At 37.1% G+C, this 12,717-nt stretch overlaps 1 pseudogene; it reads right to left on the reverse strand.

Annotated features, from left to right (window-relative positions):
• Positions 1-283: 283 nt before the first annotated feature.
• LOC116739051 lies at positions 284-1,304 on the reverse strand (annotated as a pseudogene).
• Positions 1,305-12,717: the final 11,413 nt, after the last annotated feature.

Raw genomic sequence — 12,717 nt, forward strand, 5'->3', positions numbered from 1 at the left:
TTCATGAAGTATAACTTAAAAGAAAAAAGATTAACCCAGGAAATTATGGTTTTCTATGGTAGTCGATGTTTACAGATCAGGAAATAAAATACTCCATCATCACATAAACAACTTATTAACCAGCCTACATAGATAATGAAATTACTTACAGTGTGAAGCCGAGAGTATACTCCAGTCTCTGTTGTCTTGATTTGCATAAGCAGAGGCATAAGTTCTTTCTTACATCTCGAGAATGAATGATGGCTGTTTGAACCACAGGAATTTTCATCAGAGCTGAAGCCATTTATGGTGTAAAGATCCCTTTTCCATCATTAAGAATGAAAAGTCCATTCTTAAGAACATGTGGTCCAACAACTAAAACACTCTCAGGATTTGTTACTTGTCTGTGATTAATACCGACTCCACCTTCTGCAATCCAATACCCTCGGGGACCACCTGGAATGGCATTTGCTTTGCAGCATGTATCCAAGACACTTGTCCCAAGGTTAAGAACTAATCCGGAAAATGAAGTTTCTTTAAACGACTCTTGATCAGACGTGACCTCCAGTGCATTTGTGCTACTATAACAAAGGGCTTGTGTACATTTTTTAGCAGAACCCAGCCCCTCTTGCCCATGAACAAGCTTTGCTACTTTCGCAGCAAGTCGTTTCTGAGGACGCCAATTTCCTGGCTCTTTAACCCGAAGCTGCACTATGTGGTCAATCTGTGCAAGGGGCAGAAAAGTGAGGAGCTTTTACCTTCCTACGCAATCATCTTGCTTCCTGACCAAGAACTGATACAATTCAAAACGAGGTGTCTTAACTGTTCAGCCAAAGAGCACTGCCAGCAGACTTCCCAGTTTGGATCCGGGTGTACTTGTAATTAGGGGAACAGTGATTCCAGACCCGTCTTCTCCAGTCAACTTGTTGATGAAGTCGTACCAGGACATGATATTGCCCAGCTGACCAGATGCACCCAGCTGGGCTCGAACAGGTAGCAGAGGTCTTAGGCCTACAGCACCTGGTGTAAAACCTCGTCCAAGCTCCTGGTCTCGCGGTTCTCGCCCCGCATCCGGACCCGGACGCTCTTGCGCAAGCGTCAGCCTCCGCACCCCGCCCCCACACCCAGTTGCTCGGGGCCGCCCCAGGGCTGAGCTGAGCCGCTCTGGGAAGCTGCTGCAGGTCCGCCCGTCAGCGAAGAGCTGCCGGTGAGGAGCAGACGGGCTTGGAGCCTTCGATGCGGGGCGCTCGTTGCTTCCCACGCGCTCCGCAGTCGGCGCCTGGCGCGCGCCTAGCTTCCGGCTGCTCGGGTGGCCCGCCTTCCATGGTGGAAGAGCGCAGGGAGCTCTAGCTTTGCCCTCCTCTAGGGGAGGAACTTCTAAAACAGACCCCGAGCCTCCTACACCGCCAGCCACCCCTGGGCACCAGAGTGGGCCTCACGCAGCCGCAAGGGAAAGACTCCTGAAGGGCCTGGGGCACCGAACTACCTGCCTGAGATAAAGGACTGCAATGTGGGCGCCGCCATCTTGGTGCAGGCCCGAAGAGAATGCTGGGATTTGGAGGAGGGTCCAGCTACATCCTTCAGTACGCATTCCACTTGGTAAGTTTTGATAAACTATATTAGAACTATAGAAAATTGTACAGTTGTGTTGGTATGTATGTGTATACTATATAAAATCACCACAATCAAGATAGCAAACATTTATCACCCTCAAAAGCTTCTTTCTACTCATATATATATATTTTTTCTGACTTCTTTCAATTAGAATAACAATTTTGAGATGCATTCATATTTGTCAGTAGTTTGTGGCACCCATTTTTTTATTTGGTATAAATATACCACAGTTCATTTATTCATCTGATGATAGACATCCTGTTTCCAGTTTTGGACTACTGGAAATAAAGGTGTTAGGAACTTTGATGTACACATCTTTGTACACATAAATTCTACTTATTTTGGGTTAGTACCATAGAGTGATAGTATGTGTATGTCTAACTTTATAAGTGCAATAGCTACCAAGTATTTTCCAATGTGGCTGTACCGCTTATATTTCCACCAGCGGTATATGAGAGTTCAAGGTAGTCCACATCCTTGACAACAAAAAGCATGGTAGGAGTTTTTAAAATTAATTTTAGCAACTCTAATCTGTTTGTGGTGCTATCTCATTGAGATTTTAATCCGTAATTTGTCTCATAAGTAATAATACTGTGCATTTTTTCATGTGTTTATTACATATCTTATTTTGTGAAGTATCTGAGGTATTGCTAATGGTTTAATACCATGGTTTGTGGTCTTATTATTGAATTATAAGACATCTTTATATATGCTGTATGCACATTCTTGATCTGATACATGTCTTATAAATACTTTCTCCTAATCTCTGGCTTGCTTTTTCATTTTCATGGTAATGTCTTTAAGAAAGCAATGGATCTCATGTTCATGAAGTCAAATTTACAGATATGTATACTTTTCTATCTATATAGATCCATAGATATATATTATGGTTTATATTATTTCTGTTCTGGGAAAACTTTGCCTACATCAAATTTTTAATGATTTTATTCTAAGAATTTTACAGTTTCTCATTAAACATTTAGATCTATAATCCGTTTTGAGTTAACATTTGAGAATGGTGTGAAATAATGGTCACTTTTAAAGAATATATGATATCTAGTTGTTCCAGCATAATTTGTTGAAAATAATATAATTTCCTATTGAATTGCCTTAAAACCTTTATCAGCAATCAACTGGCCAGACTTCTGGAATCAATTTGAAGAGGGTCAGAATTACAGAGTGTTGTCCTCACCCTTAATCGAAGAAACTGAAATTAATAACTTCTTCTAAACCATCAGAGGGCTTGGTGGAGAAAGAATGGGTTGATAATAGGTTGATTACAAAGGAGAATTTTTAGGGTTATGGAACCATCCTGTATGAAACTGGATTACTGGGTATATGACTATATGCATTTGTCAAAACCCATAGAGAGTGGACTTTACTGTATGCAAATTTAAAGTATCAACCAATTTGTCAAGGGATCCTAGCATGGAATACAGATGGTGGTGACATGTAAATATAAATATATTACAACTATATGATATGACTTCAGTGAAGGGGGTGAGGGGGAAAAAAGCAACTAACCTAAGTAACTTTAGAAACTGTTTTCAATGAAAATTGTAAGGCTACTGGCAAGGGAACCATATATAAACAGTGTACATTAATTATTAAATTGATTTCCCACAAGTATGGGTTAGCAATTCTGAAACTACTTTACATGTATTCTAGGGAAAACCAAATAAGTAAATAGATTACAGATGATAGTAGCCAGGTTTCTTACTGTCAGATAAAAAAGTTAAAAATAATTGAGAGAGGAGGTCTACAATGAGCCCTGTGGTGCTGGATTAGCATGGGGTACACTTTAGACGTGTACATGTGTATGGCTTTGTGTACACACATGTATTTCTTAGTTTTGTCCACTGAGAGAGGCTACAAACAATGGCACCTCAGTAGCGATGAGCACACCCAGCACTCAGCTCTTGGTTTCCAGACACAATTATCCATTAAGTGTAGCCAAGGTCCTTTAGGAAAATGACTGATTCTAGCCTAAGGCTGGAAAAATACAAGAAGATTAGGGAGCTCTTGTAGTGCCAGAAAGGAAGTTGCAAAGGAAGGGAAGGGGAGGGGAGGGGTGGAAACAGGAACCAATTAAAACAACTCCCAGTAGCCACAGCTGGAAAGATTTGAGCAATAAATAAATGAGAATATCTTATCACAACCCCAAATATAAAATAAGTATACATGCATTCATATTGATATAAATAAATGGTTAACTGAATAAATAAATGGGAAGAAGGAACAAATACTTCTTTCTGAAGAATTCCATGTAATACGTGTTTACAGTTCCTCTCCAGGAGGTAGAACTTAGTTCCAGTCTTCTTGGGTATGGACTGGAATTAACAACTGCTTTGCAAAATGTTGAGTGTCATGAGGGAAAAATAAAAACTTTACACCAGAGGAGCCTGGAAGACACCAGCTAAACCAAGTGATCAAGGTTAACATCACCAGTCATAAGTCATGTTGATATTATGTACCTCCGGGTATCATGCAGTGAGAAGTTGTATCAGTCAGGATTCTCCAGAGAAATAGTAACAATAGTAGGTAGGTAGGTTGATAGATAGATAATAGATAGTTAGATTTATTTTAAGGAATTGGATCATGTAATTGTTGGGATTGGCAACCTGAAATTTGTAGGGCAAGTTGGAAGGCAGGATTTGATTCTGCAGCCCTAAGGTCAAATTCCTTCTTTTCTAGGAAATCTCAGGTTTTTTTGGGTTTTTTTGTGGCGGGCCTCTCACTGTTGTGGCCTCTCCCGTTGCGGAGCACAGGCTCTGGACGCGCAGGCTCAGCGGCCATGGCTCATGGGCCCAGCCGCTCCGCGGCATGTGGGAACCCACGTCCCCTGCGTCGGCAGGCAGACTCGACCACTGCGCCACCAGGGAAGCCGGAAATCTCAGGTTTTGCTCTTAAAGCTCTTAACTGATTAGATGATGCCCACCCACACTTTTCTAATTAACTTTATTTTAGATGTTAATCATACCTAAATTATGAGGGGTTTTACTCACCTGTTTTTCCCCTATTGCCACTCTACTCTTCAGGCACGATATTGGCAAAGCAGTTTCTCTATGAGGATAATATGCTCCTAGCTCTAAGACAGGGAAGGAAAACATTCTCAAACTTTTTAAAAATATTATCCTATTAGAGTTAGTAGCATTCCCTTTGGGTGGAAAAAACCACATATGCATAAAGAAAGACAAATAATTATATGCCCACATGCACACAGAAATTACCTCTGGTTATTAAATATTAAAGATAAATTCTATTTTTATCTGTATCAGTTTTGTACCTTGCTATTTAAAAACCCCAAATATTTATTTTTAATAATTTTCCATAGGAAAAACAATTCTTAGGTTCCTCCGTTCGAAATGTAGTTCTGTTATTTTCAGAGAATTTTTCATCCAGGAGAACTCAAAGATCTTTTCCAGAGCTGTGTTGAAAGCTTTGTAATTGTTTTAGAATTGATTGCTATATGAAATAGGTTTATGTGTTCTGACAGTGTGTTAATACAATAAAGGTAATTTTTAGTAGCAAAGGAGTTACAGTTTTTCATTGGTTGTAATAAGGTTTTTTTTTTCCGCTTTTCATTGCTGCCTCTTTGTAGATAAAATGGGGTTTCATAAGCTCTTGTTTTTCAACATTGGTTTCTAAAAAAAATTTTTTTTTCATCAGCATGCCTTGTTCAAGGCTAAATACAGCTCAGAGGTAAATACATCCAAAAAAGCCTTAAAAAGATTTATTGTGTTGTGCTTAATGGGAAATATTGTTACCGTAGAAATACATTGTAAGTTGTAAGGTTGAATGTTTGTTTACCAGGATACTTTAAAGTAAATGTAACAGCCTTGTTTTCCAAAACAGATAAGCTGCTTTTCCTCTGGTATCTTTGTAATATTTTCAAAATAATTTTCTTGGGAATTAAGTACCTATTTCATCATAAGTAGAATATTTCAAATTTATATTTATCATTCAAATGTAAACTATGTAGTTGGGATTATTCATCCTCTAGTACTAGAAATGTTTTTATTGGTTTTATATGAACTACACAGTTCCCACTTTCCATGACTGGGTATCACTGTTTTCTTCCTCACTTTTTTTTTTTTTTTTTTTTTTTGCGGTACACGGGCCTCTCACTGCAGTGGCCTCCCCCGCCGCAGAGCACAGGCTCCGGACGCGCAGGCCCAGCGGCCACAGCTCACAGGCCCAGCCGCTCCGCGGCATGCGGGATCCTCCCAGACCGGGGCACGAACCCGCATCCCCCGCATCGGCAGGTGGACTCCCAACCACTGCACCACCAGGGAAGCCCCCTTCCTCACTTTTAAGTACTATTTGTGAAATTTTATAGATATACAAATGTGCACACCAGAAGAAACTAGTGGAAACCGACCTCTGATAGAGGCCACTAGCAGTAGGTTATCAAAGCCACTTTGTACAGTTGACCCTCTGTATCTGCCGGTTCCACATCCTCTTGTACAATCAACCCAAGTGGATCAATGGTTTGTTGAATCTCTGCATGTGAAACCCACGAATATGGAGGGCTGACTGTAATCCGTACATTTTATTTGAGGGACTTACACATCAGAGGATTTTGATATCTGGAGGGGTGGGCAAGGGGAGGTCCTGAAAGCTGCACTTATAAACCCAGACATAGGAGCAGACTTTGGAGTGGAACCAATCTGTGTAATGAAGACTTTCCATACACAGTTGCTTTCCCAATGGAAAATGGTAAAGAAATGGGAAGTCTTGTGTGGCAGTCAAGACCTCCTAAATATTTAGCAATTGGTAAAATAAAAACTAGCACAGGGCAGGCCTGGAGAGGATAAATGTCTCAAGTTCAATTCCCTACTCCATACGTGCTGACCTGAGCAAGACGTATTCCTCTGTAGGCCTCTGCTTTCTGGTCTAGCCCTGGACACTGGCTAGCTGAAGGATTTTCACCAAAGGCAGGGGAGAGAAACCTACTAGGATTGCCTTATTCATTCAACAGTCACTGAAGGGCCAGTCAATAGGTATATAGTTTTGAGCAAGATCATATATGGCCCTTGTCTAACAGATCCTATAGTCTAGTGAGGGATATAAATAATAAATAATTAATAATAGCTCGTTTGTTTATTAATAATAATTCAATAACCATTAATGTTATTAATATTAATAATCATTATTATTGTTTTACATAGCTAATCTGTATTGAGTTATTTTCCAGAAAAATTTCAAAAGACTTTAATTTATCCAATTGTCACATAAACCTGTGTGGTTAAATACCATCATTATCTTCACCTCACAGAAGATCTGGGGCACATGAATTTCCAGTAGCATTGCCAATATCCTGTAGCTGGTGAACTGGAATTTAAACCCAGCATAACTCACATTACCTTTCAATGAGTAAATAACTAATGCACAGATAACAGCTTAAAATTAGCTCTAAACAGGAAATGAATCTGGTGCAGTGAAAGGGGGTTACAGAGATGAGTTGTTCAGCATGTATTAGTTAACCAGAGAAAGCCCCTCTGAAACTTGAAGGCTGAGAAGGAAGAAGCCAAATGAAGAATAGAGGGAGGGCTGCTTAATAGATAACAGATGAAAAGATTCAGAGGCAGGAAAAAATATTGCCTGTGAGAGTAATTGAAATGAGGTATTTGGCTGTGAGAAAGTATGTATGAGAAAGGATAATTAGATTGACTCCAAATTGGGCAGGTAGGCAGGTCCTGGGACCAGTTTCCTTTACACTCACCAAACCCCTTCCAACCTACACTGAAAACTCATTAGACATGCTGTACTGATGTAAGTGCGTTACTCATTTGAATCATGTGGAAGAAAAATAAAATTTGAGTCCAATTCACCATTGGAGTATATAATTCCTAAGGTTGTTTCAAACCTTAGAAGCCTTGAGTTTTGGGAAACTCAAATGTTTTCAAAATAATTTACTGATTCTATATATGTTCTAGGAAAATATGATCATATCTCACATCAAATGGCTACTCACATGCATCAGCTGCTCCCCTTAAATACATCTAGCTTATTCCCAAATCCATATTTTTTAATATGCTTTCATTCATCTAGATATACTTATTAGTGCCTACCTTGGGCCAAACACTACAAATCCTAGGGTTACGAACATGAGCAAGATAGGTTTGATTGTTACTGTACTGAAGTTTATAAGCTAATGGAGCAACAGAAAGTTAAATACATAACTAAAATAAAATATAATAGGAGAAGTAAAGTATTGGGAGCACATAATAGAAGGGGAACAGAGATAGAGATTGCCAGAGAGAAGTAATATCTAAGTTGAGATATGAAGAAAGTGGAAGTTAGAGAAAAGGTTTGGAACAATAGTAATTTAGCTCAGGCATTGGCAAACAGAATCTAGCCTACACCCTGTTTTTTTTTTAAATAACTTTTTATTGAGATACATTTGTGACCATTTATTTTCCTTTTGTCTGTGGCTGCTTTGATGCTACCATGGCAGACTTGAGTAGTTGTGGCAGTGACTGTATGACTCACAAAACCTAACATATTTACTATCTGGCCCTTTGCAGGAAATGTTCGCTAATCCCTGGTTGTAAAGCCAGTAGAGAGTGCTATCTGTGGATATTGATAATGGGAGGAAAATGTTGGCTTGAAGATGTAGTTTTGTGACTTAGCAGCAGCACGTGCATGGTTATTGAAACCATAAAAGTGAATGAGATTCGCTTATTCATGCCTAGGGAGATCATGTGTAGATGAGGGTCTTGGATAAATCCTAATATAGAGCAACATTTGAGAGTTAGGTGGAGGAAGATGAGAATGTGAAGAAAATCAGGAGAATGTATTGACTTCAAAGACAAGAGCACAGAGTGTTTCAAAAGGCATGGCTGACAATGTTGAATGTTCAGTGTGCAGGGTGTTTATTAGGAGTGCTTATAGGATCCTCCAACTTTGGAAAAGAAAGGAAAGGAACATTATTGGGTGGAAAGAGAAGGAGAGCTATAATGTAGCCTTAATGACATCCTTGGCTGATTGCATAGGGAGCTTTGGAGCTAGAACAACAATCCTACAATGATCAATCCCTGGATTTGTTGCCCTGGTAAAGGTGGAACCTCGGTGAAGATGCTCTCTGCAGCTGAGGCTGCCTCTGGAGGGATTTTCAGCTGCAAAGTGGCAACAGCACACACAGCACATTAAAATCAAGCCCTTCCTAGAAGGAGAATATGGAAATCATTGTGCATGTACTTTGTAGATATGTTAAGATAAAGTTTAGGGACTCTCTTTCTTTAGTGTTTATTTTTTCCTGAAAAAGAGTAGGTAACAGAATCCTTCTAACTGAATAACCTTTAAACTTGAAGGGCAATAGTTGGAAGTATTCACATAGCGATGACAATCCTTATTTCTGTATCATCTCCAGCATCTGATTCCTGAATTTGAAGTGTGGTTTTTGTACTTACTGTATAATCTTGGTCAACTTACTTACTTCTCTGAGACCTAGTTCTTTCATCTATACAATAGGGGCATAATAGTGCTCACCTTAAAGTGTTATAATAAAGGGAGAATGAATTAACATGTGCAAAGAACTTAGAACACCTCCTGGTATGTACTAAATGCTTAATATGTATTATTATTATTAATTTTACTAACCTATTGCTATTGTCCATAATGCTGTACAGTTTTTAATTAATAACATTATTATTAATAATAATGCATTCTTTGTCAGAAACTGTGGTACATGACACACAACTCAGTTATATTTCATATAAAACACAGATTATTCATACTAGGTAAGCACAGTTATATTCATTTTCAAGAGGAGAAAACTGAGGCTCAGGGAGGCTAAGGTGGCAGCTTAGAAAGAGTGGAGCTGAAGCTTGAATGCAGTATGCCAGACATTCAGTAGATCAAAGATATCTAAATATCAATGCACTAGCGTTGGAAAACTACAAAATATCTCCTTTCCATTCATAATACACAAGAATAAGCAATGTATTTGTTTCATGAGAATAAGCAATATATTTATTCCTGGGAAGAGGAAAGCAATAAATTTGATTCAGGTTGTTACCAAATTTCTAAATGTGTGATAGGATAGCTCAAATGTTGATGAACCAAATTATTATGGCTTTGCATGACATTAAAGTTGTACTACATTCCTTTTCACAAAAATAATTTTAAAAATTGATGTATGTAATATACATTCATTCAACAACCTTTTGTAAGAACCACTATGCACAGGCACCATTCTAAGTGTTTGGGAAACTAAGATAAGTAAGACAAAGGGCTGGCCCTTACCTATGCAGTAGTTTAGGAGAAGGAACAGAAAAGAGTTGTCTAAAAAAGAAGAAGAACAAGTATTGTGATCAGTACATTAAAATCACATATAAAATGCAGAGGAGCCATGATGCAGAAACTAACTTACTTTAGATGATGGGTCAGGTCAAGTTTACTGGGTAAATTTTAAAAAAAGAGAGAAAGCAGTACTCACGGCTAGCTGCATTTTGGTGAATGATGTTTTTAGAACTAGCTTGGTTCTTGTGTGGACTTGCAGGACTCAGACTTCATCTGTGGGAAATTTGTAGTGTTTTCTGAGAGCCTTCTTCCAGAGGCGTTTGTGTGTCCCGCCAGTCACATTGGTCAAACCCCAGAAATCAGGTTATGAGCATGTACATTTCAGCACCATACCTAATAGTGAAAAATTGGAAACCTTCTGATATACTCACATAGAAAGTTATAATGAAGCCATTAAAAATAGTAAGTTTAAAATAATGATAGACTCTATGTACTGACATGGAAATACAGAAGGGCATATTTTAAGAAGGAAAAAAAGCAATTCTCAGAAAATCAAAGAAAATAAAATGATTTTATTTTATGATTTCATTTATATATTCATATGTGTGTGTATGTCTATAAAATTCAGTGTAAATGTAAGTGAATGCAGATATTGTTTGTGTGATAGTCAAACCACAGAAAGAGGTTGGAATAATGTACACCAAATTTTTATGACTGGTTTCCTCCAGTGTGGAGAGTGGCTTTAAGAGACAAGGAAAGAGAAAGGATTCTAAAATATTTTACATCATTTTAACTTTTTGAAAATTATAAGTAATTAAAATATGATTCATATACTAATTATAAATACTTTAAAATATTTATTATCTTTCATATATGTCTGGTACATAGCAGATATTCAGCAAATATTTATTAAATGAATTTTAAAATGCAATGTTTATAACATGTATACCCTCTATATATGTTACTAATAGTTGATGATTGTCTGACCTGGCTCCTCTTAGAGTTACTAGGTCAAATTGAATCTGGTAAAATTTTATTCAGCACTATTAAGAGAGGAAAACTTGGGATAAAATTTGATGTGCCCGAACAGTATAACTTAGGATTTTGAGCTCAGTTCGACATGGCAAACAAGTCCAGTGTCAAATTCTGTTCCTGACATTTACTCTTTATGCAATCCTATACAAATAACTTAATTTCTCTTTATTTGAAATTATTTCTTATGTAAAAATGACAATAACTAACAGACACTTTATAAGGTTTCCGTGGGAAGGATGCTTATCTACATAAGCTCTTTATAGAACCACTGATGCTTTGCAGATGCTTAATAGCCACTAATGAGTGAATGTTTAGAAGGGCCCCCCATATCCACACACCCTCTTTTCTAAAAATCAACCTATAACATTTCCTTCTCAGCTATTATGCTTTTTCTTAGTTCTTAAAACAATTGGTAGTAAATTTAACAATATTAGCAAAATAATTTCGCAAAATGTAGACTAGCATCTAATAGACCCTGTTTGGTTCCTATAATGTAATTTGGTGGAGTGCTTATTCTATTTCATCACAACATAAAATATCCAAGGGTAAACAAATTATTGTTCTTATTTGCAGTCTCTATTTTCTGGTATCATTTATAATATGCTGATGAACGGTTTTTGAAAGCACTAACTTAAAAGAAGATAATTTTCAAAGAAGTTTTGTTTCTTCAATTATAAACATTCAGTAAAACCTCTTAATAAATTCAATAGGAATTTGTATAATTATGAATAATTGGAGTTACAATTAAACCCACAAATCTGATAACTCAAAAGCTAATATCTAAGAAACAAGGCCAGTTTTGTACATGCAGTAAAATAATATGCATAATTTTAAAGGTTGATGTACTCTTAAAATATGTCTAAGTATACTAAATGATATAGTACATTATAACAGTGAAAAATATTTCTGAGCTAATTCAGGGACTGGCTAATTATTAATTACCAGTTCAAAGAAATATAGACTTGAAGCTATGATATTTTCTCTATTCCTAATAATCAGAAATAAATACAGAATTTTATAGCAGGTCATCCAAAATGATTAATTCATTTTGTTTCCAATCAAAGGACATAAATTCCAATCAAAGGAAATATCTTTCTACTGGGAAAAATATTAAATCATACAGGTCGAATAAAGGAGAGAATCACAGAAACCCAGAATGGTTTTGTAAATTCAAGTATAAATAAAACAATTTTACTGGCCAAGGGTAGGTGGGCAGGTGGGATCTGGGGACTCATATTTCTAGTCTACTGGTTTTGAAGCTGTGAAGTGGTGTCTATGTATTATTTTTCATCGCATATCCATAATGTACTGGAAACATTTTAGAAAAGTTTCTGGTCACTATCTTGTTACTTTTGTAGATGAATATTTACGTTTCTGTCTCCTTCAAGCATCTAACACTGCAAATCCAAGTCTCTCAGGTGAATCAAAAGTAAGCCAGCAAAAGACACTTCTAGAACAATATCTAAGTGTTAATTGGTGGTATCTTAGCTTAGGGTTCTTTGTAAATAATATTTGGTCCTGAGATTTTAGTTTTTATAGGAACCAAGAGAATGATTTGCCTAGATACAAATGATTTTTATTAAAATAGAAATATTAATTTCACATTTGTTAGGCATAAGGTAAATAGCTTTATATATAGCACCATATATACTATTTAAAATGGGAAAGTTAGGAATATTCAGGGTTTATATTCCCACTTACATATCATATTTCTGGCTTATACTTAAAAATATACAAAGGGAATTATGGATGTAGTCCAGTAGTAAGTGGATATTTTTTAATTATCTGCAGGTATTTAGAAGGTTAATTATTACCATTGTTTCTGCAGGCTTCTAGAAATAT

This window comes from Phocoena sinus, chromosome 14 (assembly GCF_008692025.1).
Source record: "Phocoena sinus isolate mPhoSin1 chromosome 14, mPhoSin1.pri, whole genome shotgun sequence".
Lineage (NCBI taxonomy): Eukaryota > Metazoa > Chordata > Mammalia > Artiodactyla > Phocoenidae > Phocoena > Phocoena sinus.